Below are 17,166 nucleotides of genomic sequence, written 5' to 3'. Positions count from 1 at the left end.
AATACAAGGGGCAGGGCAGTGCCCACCGAGGGCTTATCTCTGTTATCAAGTGTTTGGTAGACACAGAGGCAGTGGCAGCAACCCACCGGGAAAACAGATTATAAGAGCCCAGGTTTCCCTTTACAATTTTCAATTTCCCAGGTTTGAAAGGTTCCTCAGGAGCAGGCCTTTTGAGCTGTTGCACCCGCACCTGAACTGTAGTTGAGTTCCTTTGATAAACATTACATCCACATTAGATACCACATAAGTGGTTACTGCTTCAAACCCGGTTCTCACCCAGTTTTGGGTAACCGGCACACCATTTGACTCCCACCTGGGTGTCCAACAGAGTGCATTTGTCGGGCTATAAAGGGCATTAGGCTGTGAGGGCATGCAGGGCGTCTGGTGTGCTGTCAGCTCCACACCCCATCATCCTGCAGCCCCATAATCTTTTCTAACCATGTCCATTTCTCTGCTTCACAGAGGTCTCAGACTACTGTTCTACAAGTATTGCTCACCTGACAGTTGCATCTGCAAAGTTGTTCCCTCGAGTTACTGGAAACATTTCTTTATTATGTGATTTACACATTACCACAGCTACTTCAGTCAGTAGCTGCAAAGCTTCTAATAGTTCAGAGATAAACCCAGCATTCTTAACTGGAGTCCCTGCCGTGTTGAGAAAATCCCTATTCCTCCACCACCATCCAAAATTGTGGCATGCACCAAATGTATATATAGAGTCTATATACATATGCAGCCATTCAAAACAAGCGGGGTATGCTGCGGTATAACACGGTGGGAGTGTCGCAGTATACCGCATCATACCGGACGCAAATTAGATTATGTTAATAGTATCCGGAATCACCTTGTAAAATCGCCAGGTGGAGCTAATAAAGGTTAACCTCTCCTGTACAGCATTTGAGCTGTCACCAGAAAACGTCAGTTTTGAATCCTGATCACTGCTGAGGGACAATCTTTATTCAATTAAGAATTTAAGGTGTATACTCTTTAGACTTTTAAATTTAAACAGTGTATTACAGCATGTTAATCATTAAACATTAAAAAGGCGGTATATTTTATAAAAGCAAGATTGTTCTGTTGGACAAAAGTACACAACCTACCACCTTTATCATAAATATTTTAAATATGCAGGAATATTTTATGCATCAAAGTCTTTACTGAAGATATTACTAAGAGTATTAATAATGAATGACCTTGGACAAGCTGTAAGCTCAAAGTATTACCCTGGTCCACATTCTTTGTAACCGTCTTTGTAAACGAAAAGAGTTTATTTTTTCATTGACAAAAAGTAACACCACAGCATTTAGTTGATCCGATCACGCAAGCCCAGGCCGCCTTCAAGGCCTCTGCCCTGCCGGTCGTGGTTGGCAATACACCTGGCCTTATAAACGAGCCAGTGGGGCCCGTTCAGCTCCGGGCTCATCGCCTGCGGCTCACGGCTTGCGAGCGTGCCCAATCCGTGCGATAACTCGGAAAACACCCGGCCACACTGTGCCGGAAACGACGCACTCTGGGAAGCCGCTATGCAGGCAAGGTCCCAAGATCCCCTGCGGCCGGACACTTCCCGCCCCCCAAAGAAAAGAACGCCAATCAGACGGCCGGAGACCGAGAACTCGCTGAGCAGACGGCCACAATCACCATTACAAGAGCGATTGCAAACGTGCTTGTTTTCTCTCTTTGACCAACCCAGCTGCGACCCACCCGAAGACAGAAAAGCACAAAAATTGCATGGAACTCATTCATGCGCCTCTCCACGGAAATCTTTAGTAAAAGGCGAAAGACTCGTACGAGATGAAGAGAAACCAGAGTGCGTGGCTGCACAGCTGCAGGAGCCCAGGCCGCCTTCAAAGCCTCTGCGCTGCCGGTCATGGTTGGCAATGCACCTGGCCTTACAAACTAGCCAGTGGGGCCCGTTCAGCTCCGGGCTCATCGCCTGCGGCTCTCAGCTTGCGGCCGTGCCCAATCCGTGCGATAAGTCGGAAAACACCCAGCCACACTGTGCCGGAAACGACGCACTCTGGGAAGCCGCTATGCAAAGCGAGGTCCCAAGATCCCCTGCGGCCGGACACTTCCCGCCCCCCAAAGAAAAGAGCGCCAATCAGACGGCCGGAGACCGAGGACTCGCGGAGCAGACGGCCACAATCACCATTACAAGAGCGATTGCGAACGTGCTTGTTTTCTCTCTTTGACCAGCCCAGCTGCCCGCCACCCGAAAGCAGGAAAGCACAAAAATTGCAGGGAACTCATTCATGCTCCTCTCCACGGAAATCTTTAGTAAAAGGCGAAAGATTTGTACGAGATGAAGAAAAACCAGAGTGCGTGGCTGCACAGCTGCAGGAGCCCAGGCCGCCTTCAAGGCCTCTGCCCTGCCGGTCGTGGTTGGCAATGCACCTGGCCTTACAAACGAGCCAGTGGGGCCTGTTCAGCTCCGGGCTCATCGCCTGCGGCTTACGGCTTGCGAGCGTGCCCAATCCGTGCGATAACTCGGAAAACACCCGGCCACACTGTGCCGGAAACGACGCACTCTGGGAAGCCGCTATGCAAAGTGAGGTCCCAAGATCCCCTGCGGCCGGACACTTCCCACCCCCCAAAGAAAAGAGCGCCAATCAGACGGCCAGAGACCGAGGACTCGCGGAGCAGACAGCCACAATCGCCATAACAAGAGCAATTGTGAATGTTTTTGTTTTCTCTCTTTGACCAGCCCAGCCGTACCCCACCCGAAAGCAGGGAAGCGCAAAAATTGCATAGAACTCATTCATGCTCCTCTCCACGGAAATCTTTAGTAAAAGGCAAAAGATTTGTACGAGATGAAGAGAAACCAGAGTGCGTGGCTGCAGAGCTGCAGGAGCCCAGGCCGCCTTCAAAGCCTCTGCGCTGCCGGTCGTGGTTGGCAATGCACCTGGCCTTACAAACTAGCCAGTGGGGCCCGTTCAGCTCCGGGCTCATCGCCTGCGGCTCTCAGCTTGCGGCCGTGCCCAATCCGTGCGATAACTCGGAAAACACCCGGCCACACTGTGCCGGAAACGACGCACTCTGGGAAGCCGCTATGCAAAGCGAGGTCCCAAGATCCCCTGCGGCCGGACACTTCCCGCCCCCCAAAGAAAAGAACGCCAATCAGACGGCCGGAGACCGAGAACTCGCGGAGCAGACGGCCACAATCAACATTACAAGAGCGATTGCGAACGTGCTTGTTTTCTCTCTTTGACCAACCCAGCTGCGACCCACCCGAAGGCAGGGAAGCACAAAAATTGCATGGAACTCATTCATGCTCCTCTCCACGGAAATCTTTAGTAAAAGGCGAAAGATTTGTACGAGATGAAAAGAAACCAGAGTGCATGGCTGATTAAGGCCATTTAAGGCCTTAATCTGGCAATTAAGGCCCACACCGATCCTGAGCCTCAGAACTCCGGGCGCAATTAAGGCCCAAACCAGTTCTGACCTTCAGAACTCCGGGCGCAATTAAGGCCCACACCAGTCCTGAACTTCACGGTAAGGGTCCAAAACCCGTTCAAAAACTCCACGCGCAATTAAGGCATAAACCAGCTTCGAACGCCTGTACACAATACCGCGGAACCCCTGCCAGACCAAATTCTGGGCTTACAGCAAACAACCCATTACATACACCGGTGTCTTCCCCGGGCCAGAGGAATTCAGAAACTCACGTTTACTCCGTCATCTCGGGCGATTCTCGCAGGGAGCAGAGATTTCCCAATCGGTCAGAGAGAGTCGGGACTTTTAAATAAAAGAGGAGTCCTTACCTCTTAGTTATGTGCGCGCTGACCATCTCTCCTGCCGATGGGAAGTTCTGCGCCTTCTGGAGCATCCGCCGACTACGCCAAATTTGTTGTAACAGAAGAAATAAGGTTCTTGATCCCGAGATGAAGTAAAACAGATGAGTTTATTGCATGCAAGGAACAATAAAGCCAAAGTCTTGTTTCCCGCAAGAAACAACAAAACCGAAGTATTGTTCCCCGTACTGTTACAAACTTTTGGGTTATATAGTGTTTTCTTCTCCGTTTCTGACGTCACTCGGTCTGATGGTAAAGAGGGGGGTTCATGGTATTTGGCCAGTTTACGATGTTCTGGACAAATGGTCAGTTTAACATTACACCCAGGGGGGTTCCTAGCTTGCATCTGCAATCCTTATCAGTTAACCCCCCTTTCCTGCCATAAACCCCAGTTTGTGACTTGAAAGTCTAAACCCCCTACAGAAAGGATTAAATTCAAACCCCCGTCTCCACATCTTTCTTCAGTATCTTAATAAAGTGAAGGAACTGCCCCTTCGCCAAGGCGGTGTGGGGCAGAATGGACAACATAATGCAACTCCTGGAAACGAATGCGGTGCTCAGCTACCAGTACATTCTGCTGGGGCTGGCACCTACCGGACTGGACAGGGGGACGCAGTTCCTGATGTGGCTGCTGCTGTCCCTCACAAAGAAAGGCCTGTGGGACGCGAGAAACAATCTCATCCGGCACAACAACAAGTGGGGAGCGAGGGAGCTGGAAGAGAGGATCCTGGCGGACCTCAGGAGGAGGATGAAGCGCGACGTTGCTAAATGGGGTTTCCCCACGGCAAAGGAGCACTGGAAAGGCCTATGGACCCTGTACAGGGATTAATGGTTTACAGCAAGCGGTAGGGTTTGGAGGGACTCTCATAATAGCGCAAATCCGCCCACCCTTGCAAGGATTGATAACGGACAATCACCGCCGTTCCGCCGATGTTTTAATTTTGTGGAGTGTTATCGTGTGAGACGTTTCCCTTTGAGATGTGTTTTTTTTCGGAATAAAGTATATTTTATAAGAAAAAAAAAAGATTGTACCATAAAGATTTCCATGGAGAGGACTATGGTTTCCTGCAGGACTATGCCGGTAGGAGGACCAGGTTCCACAACTTCAAGGGGCTGTGTCGAGGCGATCCACAGTACTGTCAGGACCAGCCCTGGCAGTTTTAGGATTCCCATTCTGGAACATAGATGAGGCACATGGTACAGTTCCACTATAATTTTGAATATATTTTCCTAGCAGGACCTACAGTACAGTACCTAACTACCTGCAGCTACAAAGGGGCACCCCCCTCTTTGATCGGGTTTGGATGTTTAACCCTATTCTGTGTTCTCCGGCGCCATTTGAGGTGGGCGATACAACCGGAGGTGGTTGCGATGCACCCACTTGTAGACCAGAGATTGCCTTCCCTTCTCAATCTGAATTCGATAAGCTACCGGTGATACCTTATCGACAATCTCGTGGGGTCCTGTCCAACTGGGTAAGAACTTCCGGGCCACCCCTGTGGGTTTGGCAAATTGGAAGTACAGGACCTTGTCTCCTACTTGGAGTTCCTGGTTAACTGCCTTTCGGTCATAGTATGCTTTCCTACCCTCTACACTCCTTCCCAGATTGTTCTGGGCAAAAGCAAAGGTTGCCTGCAGATGTGCTCGCAGGTCTGACACATACTGATGGGCCGTAGCAGCCCCCGTCGTGCTCAGGTCCTCCACCCCATAAAGACAGTGTAGGGGAAGAGTCATCTTCCGACCTGTCATCATCTCAAAAGGTGGGACCCCCGTAGAGCAATGGGGCTTACCTCGGATGGCCATCAGAACCAGGGGCAGCTTAATGTCTCAGTCCCTACTGCTGTTGGAGACAAACTTTTTGAGCATACTAACCACCGTTCGGTTTGCCCTTTCTGCCTGGCCCGAGGATTGAGGGTGGTAGGAGATATGCAACTGGGTCTTGACCCCAAGCATATTCCACAGGGTTGCCATTACTGTAGCTGTGAAATGGGTTCCCCGATCCGAGACCACGGTCAGGGGGAATCCCCATCGACTGAACACATGGTTCATCAACAGCACTGCAGTTGTCTCTGCCGTGTCGTTGGGTGCTGGGAGGCACTCAATCCATTTTGTGAATGCACACGTAACAGTGAGGAAATATTTGTTCCCTCTGGATGACCTCACCAGCGGCCCCACCCAATCCATTTGAAGATTGGACCAGGTGAATGTCATGCCCTTTTTCTGGAGTGGTGCACGGTGCAAGGGCCGTGATGGTTGGAACTGGCTACACGTCAGACACCCCTTTACATACGCGGCGATGTCTTGGCCCATGTGAGGCCAGAATGCCACCTGCTGGATAGTGTCGTATGTAGCCTTGATTCCCCGGTGACCCCCACAGGGTTCGTCATGAGCGTGTTGGATCATGACCCCCCGATGACAGTGGGGAACTACCCACTTTGGGACACCTTGTGCAACTGGTACACAAACCAACAACCCCTTTATAATTTTTAGGTTGTCTTTCACCTCTGCCAGCTCCTTCAGCTCCAGAGACTGGCTCAGCACCTGCTCCGAAAGAGGTTGACGCACTGGGTCAGCGATATGCTGATACATTTGCCCAATTGCTGGGTCCTGTTTCTGCATTTCCGCAAGATCGGTGTTAAAACCCTGTGACCCAAGCACTACAGATTGAGGGTCAGCTCCGACATCCTGTCTAGCCCTGCTTCGGGTGACCGCCTTGACCTCAGCCACGAATTCTGGGGGTAGCCATTCCTGCTGGAACTGCCAGGGTTCACCCTCTAAGGCGCCAGATTTGGCCAACCGGTCGGCCTCATCATTCCCGTCTTTGTCGGGTCCCTTCACCTGGGAGTGTCCCTTCACCTTCCTCCAGTAAACCATCATTCCAGCCTCGGTCGTGAGCTTGTCACTGGCCAGGAACAACTCTTTGTTCTTTACTTCCTTGCCCCGGGCATTTTTCATGCCGTTACCCTTCCAATACGGAACGTGAGACACGAAGCTATGTCGGGCGTAGTTCGAGTCACTACAGATGACAAACTGTTTAAGGCCATGTGTCAGGGCCTGCTGGAGGGTGATCAGCACCCCAGCTACTTCCGCATACTGACTAGTCTTTGGTCCTAGCTTATAGCGGGTCGGCCCACAGGGAGTATTGTCTTGCCAGACTACTCCTACCCCTGCTAGCACCTGCTGTTCGTGGCGAAAAGAGCAACCGTCAACATAGGCCATGGGTAAGCCCTGGCCCACGTTCTCATCGTAGTACCGATGATTGTTCGGTAGCTCAGCAGCGGGAATTGTTTCTGGAGCTTCCATGTCAGTGTCACAGCCGTGACACACTTGGCCCAAAGCCAGGCCCTGTCCCAGGTACATTTTCTTGCTCTGTGCATAACGTACCTCTATCTCATAGCCTTGTAGGGCCATCATTCATGCCACAATCCTGCTATTTGACACCCTGCCCGCTTTCAGTCTCTGGCTATGCAGGAATGTCACAGGTTGGTGGCAGGTTTCGATGATGATCTTTTGTCCCCCAACATAACTACGGAAGTGTTCTACCGACCAGACCGTAGACAACAGGGCCTTCTCGCAGTCCAAGAACTTTTGCTCCACTGGGCTCAGGGCTCGACTGGCATATGCCACCACCCTTCACTCTTGGTTATATTCCTGACTCAGAGCAGCCCCAAGGCAGTGCTCTGAGAACCCTGCTTCAAGGTAGAAGACCTTATTTTTGTCAGGGTAGGCCAAGCTCGGCGCACTACCGAGTCTGCGCTTCAGCTCCATCACAGCCTGTTCTGGGGAAGGCCCCCACTCAAAGGGCACGTCTTTCTGCAACAGCTTGTGGAGGGGCCTTGCTATTTCAGCGTAATCCTCAATGAACTGCTGGGAATAATTACATACTCCCAGAAAGCTGCGCAGTTCAGACAGGTTAGTGGGCGACTTCATATTCTGGATAGCTTGGACTCTGCTGGACTGTGGCTGTATGCCTTGGGCTCCAACCAACAGTCCCACGTACTCCACTTGGGTCCTACACCACTGTCCCTTAGCCAGGGACAGTTTGGCCCCTGCACAGGAGAGCTGGGTCAACACATGCCTGATCTCGGCCATGTGTTCTTCCCAGGTCTGACTCCTCATCAGAATATCGTCCACATAGACCAGGTTGCCCCTGGCGGCTGCATCACTCATGGCTTTGTGCAGAAATATGTTGAACTCCGCTGGGGAGTTGGAATACCCAAAGGGGCATCGATTCCAGGTGAACTGCCTGTTTCCAAAGGAAAAGGCCAGTTTGTACTGGTCTGTTGGTTCTACCTTAAGGGTCCAGAACCCATTGGCCACATCCACTGTGGTGAAATATTTCGCTGTTGTCACCTTGGCTAACTCCTGATCTAGGTAGATCATTGGCCATCGTGACAAAGGAACCTGTTTATTCAGCTGCCGGTAGTCAATGGTCAGACGCCATTTACCATTGGGTTTCAGCACCGGCCACAGTGGGGAGTTATAAGTGGAGTTACACTCCCTTATGATCTGACGCTCTAGTAGAGCATCCAACGTCTGCTTTATGGACTCGTATGCCGTGAGGGGAATGCGATACTGCCTGACATAGGTTGGGCGGGCGCCAGGGGCCGTTGGAATGCGCACTGTGTTCAAATCCGTCACCCCGCAGTCATAGGCGTCCCGTGCAAACACTTCCCGGAAATCCTGGAAATTCTGACGCAGCTGCTGACGCTGGCTTTCCGTTTCCAGGGCATCTGCCTTGCCAACCTGTTCCTGTACCTGCTCTAGGAACCCCGCTTTTGACGGCATGGCGGTATCCCGGGTCGTACTCTCGGCTGAGTGGTCCATCGGAACACCTGCGTGTACTGTGTACACAACCATCTCATCCTTATCGCTAAGGTCCACCCTGCACACCTCCTGGTTGCAGAATCCCTCTATTGGCATAATTGCAATCATCCGCCGGGGGTAGGTGTAGTACACCTGCTCGGTTCCCCCCTCCCTGGCCAAGGGACCAGGGAGCTGCCCCAGTACTGGGATGGCTAGTTCGAAATCATAGAAACCATTGTCAATTACCAGTCCCATGTCAGTGCGAGCAGGGATTTTGACATCTTGTTTTGCTATGTTCTGCACCAACAGGCAGGTGGCTCGGCCATTCCGTTCCAGTCTGGGGGTACAACAGACTGCTAGGTTCAGTCTGATAAACTGAGCTGATGGTTGGAAGAAAACCATCTCAGCGTCCATTCTCTGTCCCTTCTTTAGGACAAGGCGTACTGGAAACCCTGCTGTTGACGCAGGAACGATCAGGTCCGATTCGTTTACTACCTGGCAGGCCTGAGGAATCGTCTGACCTGACCGAATGTTCTCGGGGTCACCGCTTAGAGAGTGGGCATCTGGGTCCACCCGTGTCCACAGCACACTGTTTACTGTGTCCAGCTGGGCGCCCAGTCGAACCAATAGGTACTTCCAATAGGAAGTAGTGAGCAAACTTCCTTTTTCCGATGGAGATGGAAGCTACACAGCTTCCTTTGCTCCAAATGGACCTATGAGATGGGGGTGCCCACCACAGAACCTGTGACTGCGTCACCAGGGTCACTTGACAGCTTGGCGACAGGTCCTCGAACAGACCTTCACTGATTATGGACTTCTCAGAGCTGAGGCTAAGAATTACATCATCAACCTGCACTTCTGCCACCTGGACCCCCTCCCACCACCATGGGGTGGTATTCCTGGACCCCCTGAGGTACCAGGGTGCACAGAAAGGACTCCCATTCATTACCGGACAGGGAGATCCACTCTTCTTCAGGGATGAAAAGGGGGTGTGCTTTACCTGGCGGGTCAAGCAGCTGCTTGGAGCACTGCTCCTGTAGTTGGGAGACCGTGGGAGTGCTGGCCTGGGCAGGACTTCCCTGTAGTTTTGGAAAGCAAGAAGAGACATTTATTCTCGTCCAGAGGAACCAGGAGGAACCTCCAACTCAGCTATAGTGTTCAGTGGGCACTGTGTGATCACAGCATAACCACTGAATCCCCCTTTTTGCTGTGCAACAGGCTTAGGGTTTTTGACCTGAGCCCACAATTTTCCACGCTGGCAGTCCACCAGAGGCTCCAGCCTGTCAAACAGGTCTTGGCCAATGAGTAGTGGCTCTGTTTTAAACCTAGAGATGTAAACAGGATGCACCACGTTCATTGGCCCGAACCTAAGTGCCACCCACACTCGGTGTGTGATCCTGGCATGATCCTGGGTATAGCTGGAAATATCTATCTTACACGGTTCTACCTTAAGTCTGATGCCTTTTCCTTTCGCTACTCGTTTGAGCTCGCTGAGTAGATCGGCTGACATCAAACTAATTTCAGCCCCAGTGTCAATCAGTGCTTCTCTATCTAAGACGTTTTCAAGAGAAACCTTGATATAAATACGCCTTGCTTTGCCTTTCTGGCTGAGATTCCCTAAGAATTGTTGGAAGCCTGCCTTTTCTTTGACTTCAGGGGCGGGGTCAGCGCCCAACTCAGAGTCACAGCCTTCTTCCAGGCAGGAACCCTCCCACCCAATCAGATAGACTGAGGGAGGGGCTTGGGACGGATCCCCGCCTCCTCCAGTGAGAAGGGGCGTGGTCCCCCTAAGCTCATTCACACTTCCGGCATTCGGTGCGGAAGGTTTACCCTGTCCTGATCTCTCAGGCAGGGCTTGTTCAAGCCTGGCCAGGCGGGCTGCAGTCGACTCCCTTCGTCCAGTCTTATGATAGACTCTGCCTGAGCCCTTGCCTTCCCCGTAGCGCTCACGGCGGCTCTGACGCTTAGTGCGGTCCTGCCTGCCTATTTTGCGCCGGGGCTTAGCGAGCTCAGGAACCTCAGCTGCCTCGAGCTGAGGCGAGTCGTCAACCCTGCTGGCTTTAGTGGCGAACACGGCCGTTTTAGCAGGTTTTCGCTCTGAGGAAGCAGAGACTTCAGCTCCCCAGGCTTTTTGAGCCAACCTTCTAATGTCAGCCATTTTCATCGCTTTTGCATCAGTGTGCATCACAATCATTTTCCTGACTGAGGGATGCAGATTAGCAATGAATAAACCTTTGAAATTCACATTCTCTTCGCAACCCTCTTCATTCCGCCCTGCAAAATAAGTGCGCCTAAGCCTCTGATAATAGTCACGAGGGGCTTCAGCTTTTTCGTGCTTAATATGGTGCACAGCGGCCACGGCAGCTATGGGATCGATAAAAGCCGAAAATTCTCCGATCATTGCCTGACACAGCTCCTCAAAGCTATTACAGACCTCCGGTCCTTGTCTAGACATCCACGCAGGGCAGTCGTTGCTCCGAGGGGATCTACCAGCAGTCCGGCTGGCTGGTAGAAAGTCTCTATGCACAGAGTGGGACCGCGAGTCCTCACAAGTCACTCTTGTGCCTGGGAAGAAGCTGGTTCGTTCCCGGTCCAGCACTGCTTCTGAATAAGCTATTCAGGTTGTCTATGAGGGTCCAGCTGTAGGGTCCAACTGTCCAACACAAACACAATCTGTAGCGTTTAGCGTGACATAGTCTTGCAGGCATCGTGCTGTCTCACTGCAATACTATACCGCTGGAGGAAACAGTCCATCTGGCCATGAAACTCATTTGAACGTCTAGCTACAGCAACTAACAATATCATGATTTATTCAGGATTTGTGGAATCAGCACGTCCCGGAGACAGCTTCCGAAATCGTGAGCATTCTCTGGTGGTGTCCTGCAGAGCTTTTGCGGGTGTGTGTTGGTGGTATAGTGGTGAGCATAGCTGCCTTCCAAGCAGTTGACCTGGGTTCGATTCCCGGCCAACGCAGTGGCGATTGGTTTTAAATGCTGTCATGAGCCTTGGATTGTGAATAGCAAAGCGAATCCTTTTGAAAGAGCCAAAGCACTGCAAAACGGAATTGAAGGAGAATCTTAAAGGGGATTCAGAGCGGTGTCTGCATACACGCAGTCCGATACGGGTGCTGAAAGCTTGAGCTACTCTCAATGTCATGCTGCCTTTCCCCGGAGTAAATCTGTTACATTGAAAGAATGCTTCTGGCAGGTTCAAAAAGGGACCCTTGTTAATTGGAGAAATCAATGATTTCGAATGAATTCTGTATGCGTTAAAAGACAGCTATACACAGAAAACATGCAGGACACTGCTCATGATGTCTCAGTGCGTTTTTCCAAGCCATCTGACAAAGCCCGCCCACTGAAAACTGCAGCAGATCGTGTAAAGACGTTCAACTTTGTAACTACTGCACGCACAGGAAGCAGAATAAATTCCTCTTTTCAAACTGTCAAAGGTTTGCTTTGTGAACGCTGCAGGACATCGTACAATCTCTTTTGAACGGGGACAAACCATTTCTTATAGGGCGCAGTAAGTACAGACGTTTAAAAAGCTCCACTCATGCCGACGATGCAGCATGAAGAAGCGCAACCTAACTTTTGACAGACAAAAGCCGGGCGCCGCTACGAGCAATATGAAATCAAACTGACAGCACACGGCGTTTCGCGCTAACTCAAAAGTGATCTCGACAGACGCTGTTCTCTGCATAACGCTGAAAGAGCTAAAGAGCGTTTCTGTTGAGACGTAACAAGCTCGTTTCTTTCTACCATGATGTCACCATGACCAAATCTGTCTTTAAACACCTTGCTCAGTCTCTGACGAGACCGTCAAAAATTGCTTTCGCCGATTGTATTGCAAACCGGCGGAAGCGGGGTATTGGGAAAAGTTTTCAACTAGCAATAATCGCGCCTCGGCTAAACCTCACAGGCTACGATACTGCCACTGCGCAAAGCTGACGGTTGCCAGGCAACCGCGGGGATCCTATGGAAATCGTTATCGATCGTCTCATGGCATGTCGTTGCGGTAACGCTTCATATTTGTCGTCTTCTTCTTCTTCTAGCTTGAGGTTTTGAAGAATTTCATGACAGACAAGGGCTCCGTTGGGAACAAAGGGCGTTGTGAGAAAACCGTTGCTTATTTTCAGCAGCAGAAATACAACCCTTTAAATACAAGATGACAGAACAATGACGAAGGGCGTGCCGGGAGGAACTCATGCACTACAGAGGAAAGGGGGCGGGCACGTACAGTTCACATTCAAGCCACAAGTACTCTTCTCGGATGTTACACAAACAAATCCTAACGTCTTGAAAGCATTGCAGCATGTTTGTGTCCCACTTCCCGTGGCTGCAGGACGACTGACACGAACGGACAAACACAATCTGTGGCGTTTAGCGTGACATAGTCTTGCAGGCATCGTGCTGTCTCACTGCAATACTATACCGCTGGAGGAAACAGTCCATCTGGCCATGAAACTCATTTAAACGTCTAGCTACAGCAACTAACAATATCATGATTTATTCAGGATGTGTGGAATCAGCACGTCCCGGAGACAGCTTCCGAAATCGTGAGCATTCTCTGGTGGTGTCCTGCAGGGCTTTTGCAGGTGTGTGTTGGTGGTATAGTGGTGAGCATAGCTGCCTTCCAAGCAGTTGACCTGGGTTCGATTCCTGGCCAACGCAGTGGCGATTGGTTCCAAATGTTGTCATGAGCCTTGGATTGTGACTAGCAAAGCGAAGCCTTTTGAAAGAGCTAAAGAAGTGCAAAACGGAATTGAAGGAGAATCTTACAGGAGATTCTGAGCGGTGTCTGCATACACGCAGTCCGATACGGGAGCTGAAAGCTTGAGCTACTCTCAATGTCATGCTGCCTTTCCCCGGAGTAAATCTGTTACATTGAAAGAATGCTTCTGGCAGGTTCAAAAAGGGACCCTTGTTAATTGGAGAAATCAATGATTTCGAATGAATTCTGTATGCGTTAATAGACAGCTATACACAGAAAACATGCAGGACACTGCTCATGATGTTTCCCGAGCCGAAACACAGTGCGTTTTTCCAAGCCATCTGACAAAGATTGCCCACTGAAAACTGCAGCAGTTGGACATGAAAAGTGCACGATAAATGCCATTTCTCATCATTTCTCTTGGCATCAGTTCTGCTATCAAATGGGACGGAGGCAACGGGCTCAGAGAGCAGGTTAAGTGCACACCGAACGCAGATGTGTCCAAGTGTCTGTAAAAGCGCGGTGCTCCGCTGGCGCTGTTCCCTAGTGGCTTAAAGTGCCTGCCTAGTAAGCAGGCGATCCTGGGTCTGAATACCAGCGGTGCCTCTCTCCGTGTCTTGTTGTGCCGAATGTCTCATTTCAGACAAACATGTACAGCTTGGTTCAGTTTAATGCAAGAATTCATTTCCTTTCTGGAATAACTTGTTTTTGAAGAAATCCATACAGCTTGTGAAAGATGAAATCCATTTCTTGGTTGTCAGTGGAAAAAGATTGCCGGCTGCAAGAAGCGCAAGTGATTGTTTTCTTTGACCAGAAACCTGCAAATGTAGGGAGCACAAGCAGCTGTCAGTCTCTGTGGCGCAATCGGTTAGCGCGTTCGGCTGTTAACCGAAAGGTTGGTGGTTCAAGCCCACCCAGGGACGCGTGTCTCAGTTTTTCCAATGTAAACATCATCACCGCTAAAGATGATGGCGCAGAAGGCTCCACAGTCGAAACGTTGTGCTTCTTTTCTTCTTTTTTCAGCATGGAGTAAACCTTTGCTTGATCCTTTGCAGCCTACGCATGCTGACACAGCTACCTTTCTCTTAACGCGCCTCAATCATTATTCACCAAAACCATCAGCAGAATGTGTCGCCTTTGTGGTGATGTCACTCCTCTGCTTCACAAATGTCCTTAGTGACGGACCATTTCTTTCTGCCATTTTTCCGGAGCGGTTATTGATTGCTCCATCATTTCCCTCATACTTTCCATCCCTAGATTGAAAAAAAAAACAGAAACAGGCTGACAGGACGACAATCAAATTGCAAAAACTCATCAAAGCACTCAATAGAGTATTTGAATCCACAAGTAGCTATGAGCAACTTTGTCCTGGCTTGCATGAAAGTCGGAAAATGTCAAAAAGAAAAAGATGGTGGCTTTTTCATATTTGTTCTTTCATTTTTAGTTTGTTGGCTCTTCTGTCCATTGTCCTCCTGCCTGGCTCTTGACCTGTGACTGTCTGAACGCACACATTAGACTTTCAGGCAGGGGATTTGTCCTGAGCCTCTGTGAAAGACCCACCCACCCCCATAAATAACTGCTCTAGAAACACATGAATGCAAAACTAAACCACAGCTTAAAGAGGAGCTCCAACTCAGTGCCATACTAATGTAAACGAAGTAATACTAAGACATGTTCTTATGGATTTGTCTTACCTTGAGATATGTAATTGGATTTCAGGATTAACTTCCTCATTCAATGTAGTGGTGATTCTTTGCCTGGTCAGTACCTGGGTGGGAGACCTCCAGCGAACAATTAAGCTTGCTGCTGGAAGTGGTGTTAAGAGACTCTTAGGATCTTCCAGAGGTCTCTGTCCAATAGCACTAGTTGCCTTAGAGCTGGCTCAAACATTGCTCAAGAGTCTACCTTTCACAGATGCGCAAAGATGAATGATGGGGGTGCACGCTTCAAGGAGCCTTCCAACTGTAGGGACCGATTAGAGACGATCCGTAGCATGTGTTCGTTTCCATATACGCCCCGTGTCTCAACGGTAGGACAGAGTCAAATACTGCCTCAACACGTAACAGCGTTATATTAAACCGCAGGACTTGAGGGCTGTTTTGTTTGAATGTTCAAGGCATTGGTAAGAACGTAGGTCAAGGGCCATTGGTGCATCTCCTGTAACTGGAGCAAAAATGCTATTCAAAGTGCAGTGACTAAAATCGTCGTCCACATGTCTCCGTTGTTGATTGCTTTCTGTCAAAGAACGTTCTGTTTGCATGTCCGAACGGGGAGACTTTATCATTCCAACTTGAAGCCACCCTTAAGTCCTCTGAGGTGTGTGTGTGTGTGCTTGCACGTATGGCGTAAAAGGTTTCTTAAACGGAGAGCGAACTTGAAAAAAGTTGCCTCCGCTGCCGCCGCCGCCTCGCACTCCCTGTTCGATTGTAGCAAAAAGGCAGCGACCGCAGCGCTCGCTGTAGTCGTGGCCGAGTGGTTAAGGTGACGGACTTGAAATCCGTTGCGGTCTCCCCGCGCAGGTTCAAATCCTGCCGACTACGGCGTCCTTTGCATTTGGTTGCGTGCGTGCGTGTAAAAGGACCAGCGCCATTTCGTTTTCGCTGGGACCTTTAACACTCTAAATCGCCTGGACCCGCAGCCTGTGAAATCGATTCTTCAGCACCCACGAAGGACGCTTTGCCGCTGGACACAGATACCGATGCTTTTCTGCAACGAGCTTTCCAGCTGAATTTTCTCGGCAGCTCCGTACTGAACCTGTTCTCCATTGCAACATAGCGGAAGCTCGTCACGTCTATAGCAAGGCTGTGTAGGACCGCATACGCCACAGTGACTTGTACACAGACCACATGAAAGGCAAGCAAAATACACTTTTAAAATTCCAAAGACTCACAAGGTCAGAGGAACAGCGATGACCTGAACAGATCTGTTCCAGAAGTCTAGGTTGACCTTTTTAGAGCTGTAATTGCATTTTTGTTTAATAGAAGATCAAATCTACTCGCATGTACCAGCACCTTACAGTTTATTGATGTTAATTCTGTTTAAGTAATAAGATTGCTAACGATGTTGGACTTTAGCCGGTGTTTTTTAGAACAAATTGCTTACACTTCTGTAAGGAATACGCAGTACGTGCCTTTGTCAGTCATTGCTCACCATACCTGTAACTTTCTTATCTAACTCACTTCCTCAAATGGTGAAGGTCCACAAACATAAATGAAAAAAAAAACCCTTGTTGTAGATGAGGTGCACAAAAAAGCAGCCCCTGATAGTGTATAACACATTTGTACTATTGCAGAGACACATGTAACATATATATATATATACTGTATATATATATGAAACAGAAATAGAAACAGAAACAGGAATCGCTTACTCACCTGGAGAATCTCTGTAGGAATATCTAGCATTTATCAATGGAAATAAAAGCTGCTTTAATACAGTGCATGTTCAAACTCAAACCCTCAGCTGCTGTTCTTGTTTGTTTTGGGACAAATTGCAACTGAGCATCACATGAGCCGTTACGTACCCTTATCTGTTAGGGAATTTCAAGGGAGGAGTTAGGTCAGAATGGGTAGGCTGCAAAACAACAAGTAAAGATTTATTCCAAGATGAAACATTGTGGCGGTTTTCTTATCTTTTCAGCATGGACTAAACTTTTACGTGTTCCTTAAATGCTATATGTGTATATATTAGCACCAATGTTGTTCTTAAAAACTAACATGAAATTGTCAGGGACATTCAGCTATATACAAAGACGAGACAGACAAAGTAATAATTCTGTATTAACGTGTCCTACATATTGACGCAATGATCGAACTAACTGACATGTTCTGATTCAGATCCCCTGCAGTTCATGCCAATT

General features: G+C 49.5%; 9 non-coding genes across 9 annotated transcripts; 4 read left to right on the top strand and 5 right to left on the bottom strand.

Moving 5' to 3' along the window:
- Positions 1-1,697: 1,697 nt before the first annotated feature.
- LOC148633802 (U5 spliceosomal RNA) lies at positions 1,698-1,811 on the bottom strand. Its single transcript, XR_015933813.1, has one exon. It is a non-coding gene; the product is annotated as a U5 spliceosomal RNA (small nuclear RNA).
- Positions 1,812-2,204: 393 nt separating this feature from the next.
- Positions 2,205-2,319, bottom strand: LOC148633801 (U5 spliceosomal RNA). Its single transcript, XR_015933795.1, has one exon. It is a non-coding gene; the product is annotated as a U5 spliceosomal RNA (small nuclear RNA).
- A 391-nt stretch (positions 2,320-2,710) lies between these two features.
- LOC148633800 (U5 spliceosomal RNA) lies at positions 2,711-2,827 on the bottom strand. The gene has a single exon (XR_015933782.1). It is a non-coding gene; the product is annotated as a U5 spliceosomal RNA (small nuclear RNA).
- Positions 2,828-3,221: 394 nt separating this feature from the next.
- LOC148633799 (U5 spliceosomal RNA) lies at positions 3,222-3,335 on the bottom strand. The gene has a single exon (XR_015933792.1). It is a non-coding gene; the product is annotated as a U5 spliceosomal RNA (small nuclear RNA).
- An 8,160-nt stretch (positions 3,336-11,495) lies between these two features.
- trnag-ucc (transfer RNA glycine (anticodon UCC)) lies at positions 11,496-11,567 on the top strand. Its single transcript has one exon. It is a non-coding gene; the product is annotated as a tRNA-Gly (tRNA).
- An 833-nt stretch (positions 11,568-12,400) lies between these two features.
- Positions 12,401-12,542, bottom strand: LOC148633797 (U4 spliceosomal RNA). The gene has a single exon (XR_015933826.1). It is a non-coding gene; the product is annotated as a U4 spliceosomal RNA (small nuclear RNA).
- A 653-nt stretch (positions 12,543-13,195) lies between these two features.
- trnag-ucc (transfer RNA glycine (anticodon UCC)) lies at positions 13,196-13,267 on the top strand. The gene has a single exon. It is a non-coding gene; the product is annotated as a tRNA-Gly (tRNA).
- An 889-nt stretch (positions 13,268-14,156) lies between these two features.
- Positions 14,157-14,230, top strand: trnan-guu (transfer RNA asparagine (anticodon GUU)). The gene has a single exon. It is a non-coding gene; the product is annotated as a tRNA-Asn (tRNA).
- Positions 14,231-15,765: 1,535 nt separating this feature from the next.
- On the top strand, positions 15,766-15,847 carry trnas-uga (transfer RNA serine (anticodon UGA)). The gene has a single exon. It is a non-coding gene; the product is annotated as a tRNA-Ser (tRNA).
- The last annotated feature ends 1,319 nt before the right edge of the window (positions 15,848-17,166 follow it).

Source organism: Lepisosteus platostomus, unplaced genomic scaffold (assembly GCF_059453375.1).
Source record: "Lepisosteus platostomus isolate fLepPlt1 unplaced genomic scaffold, fLepPlt1.hap1 Scaffold_42_H1, whole genome shotgun sequence".
Classification (NCBI taxonomy): Eukaryota; Metazoa; Chordata; class Actinopteri; order Semionotiformes; family Lepisosteidae; genus Lepisosteus; species Lepisosteus platostomus.
Note: the sequence above shows the minus strand (reverse complement) of the source record. Positions and strands in the feature narration are given on the sequence as shown.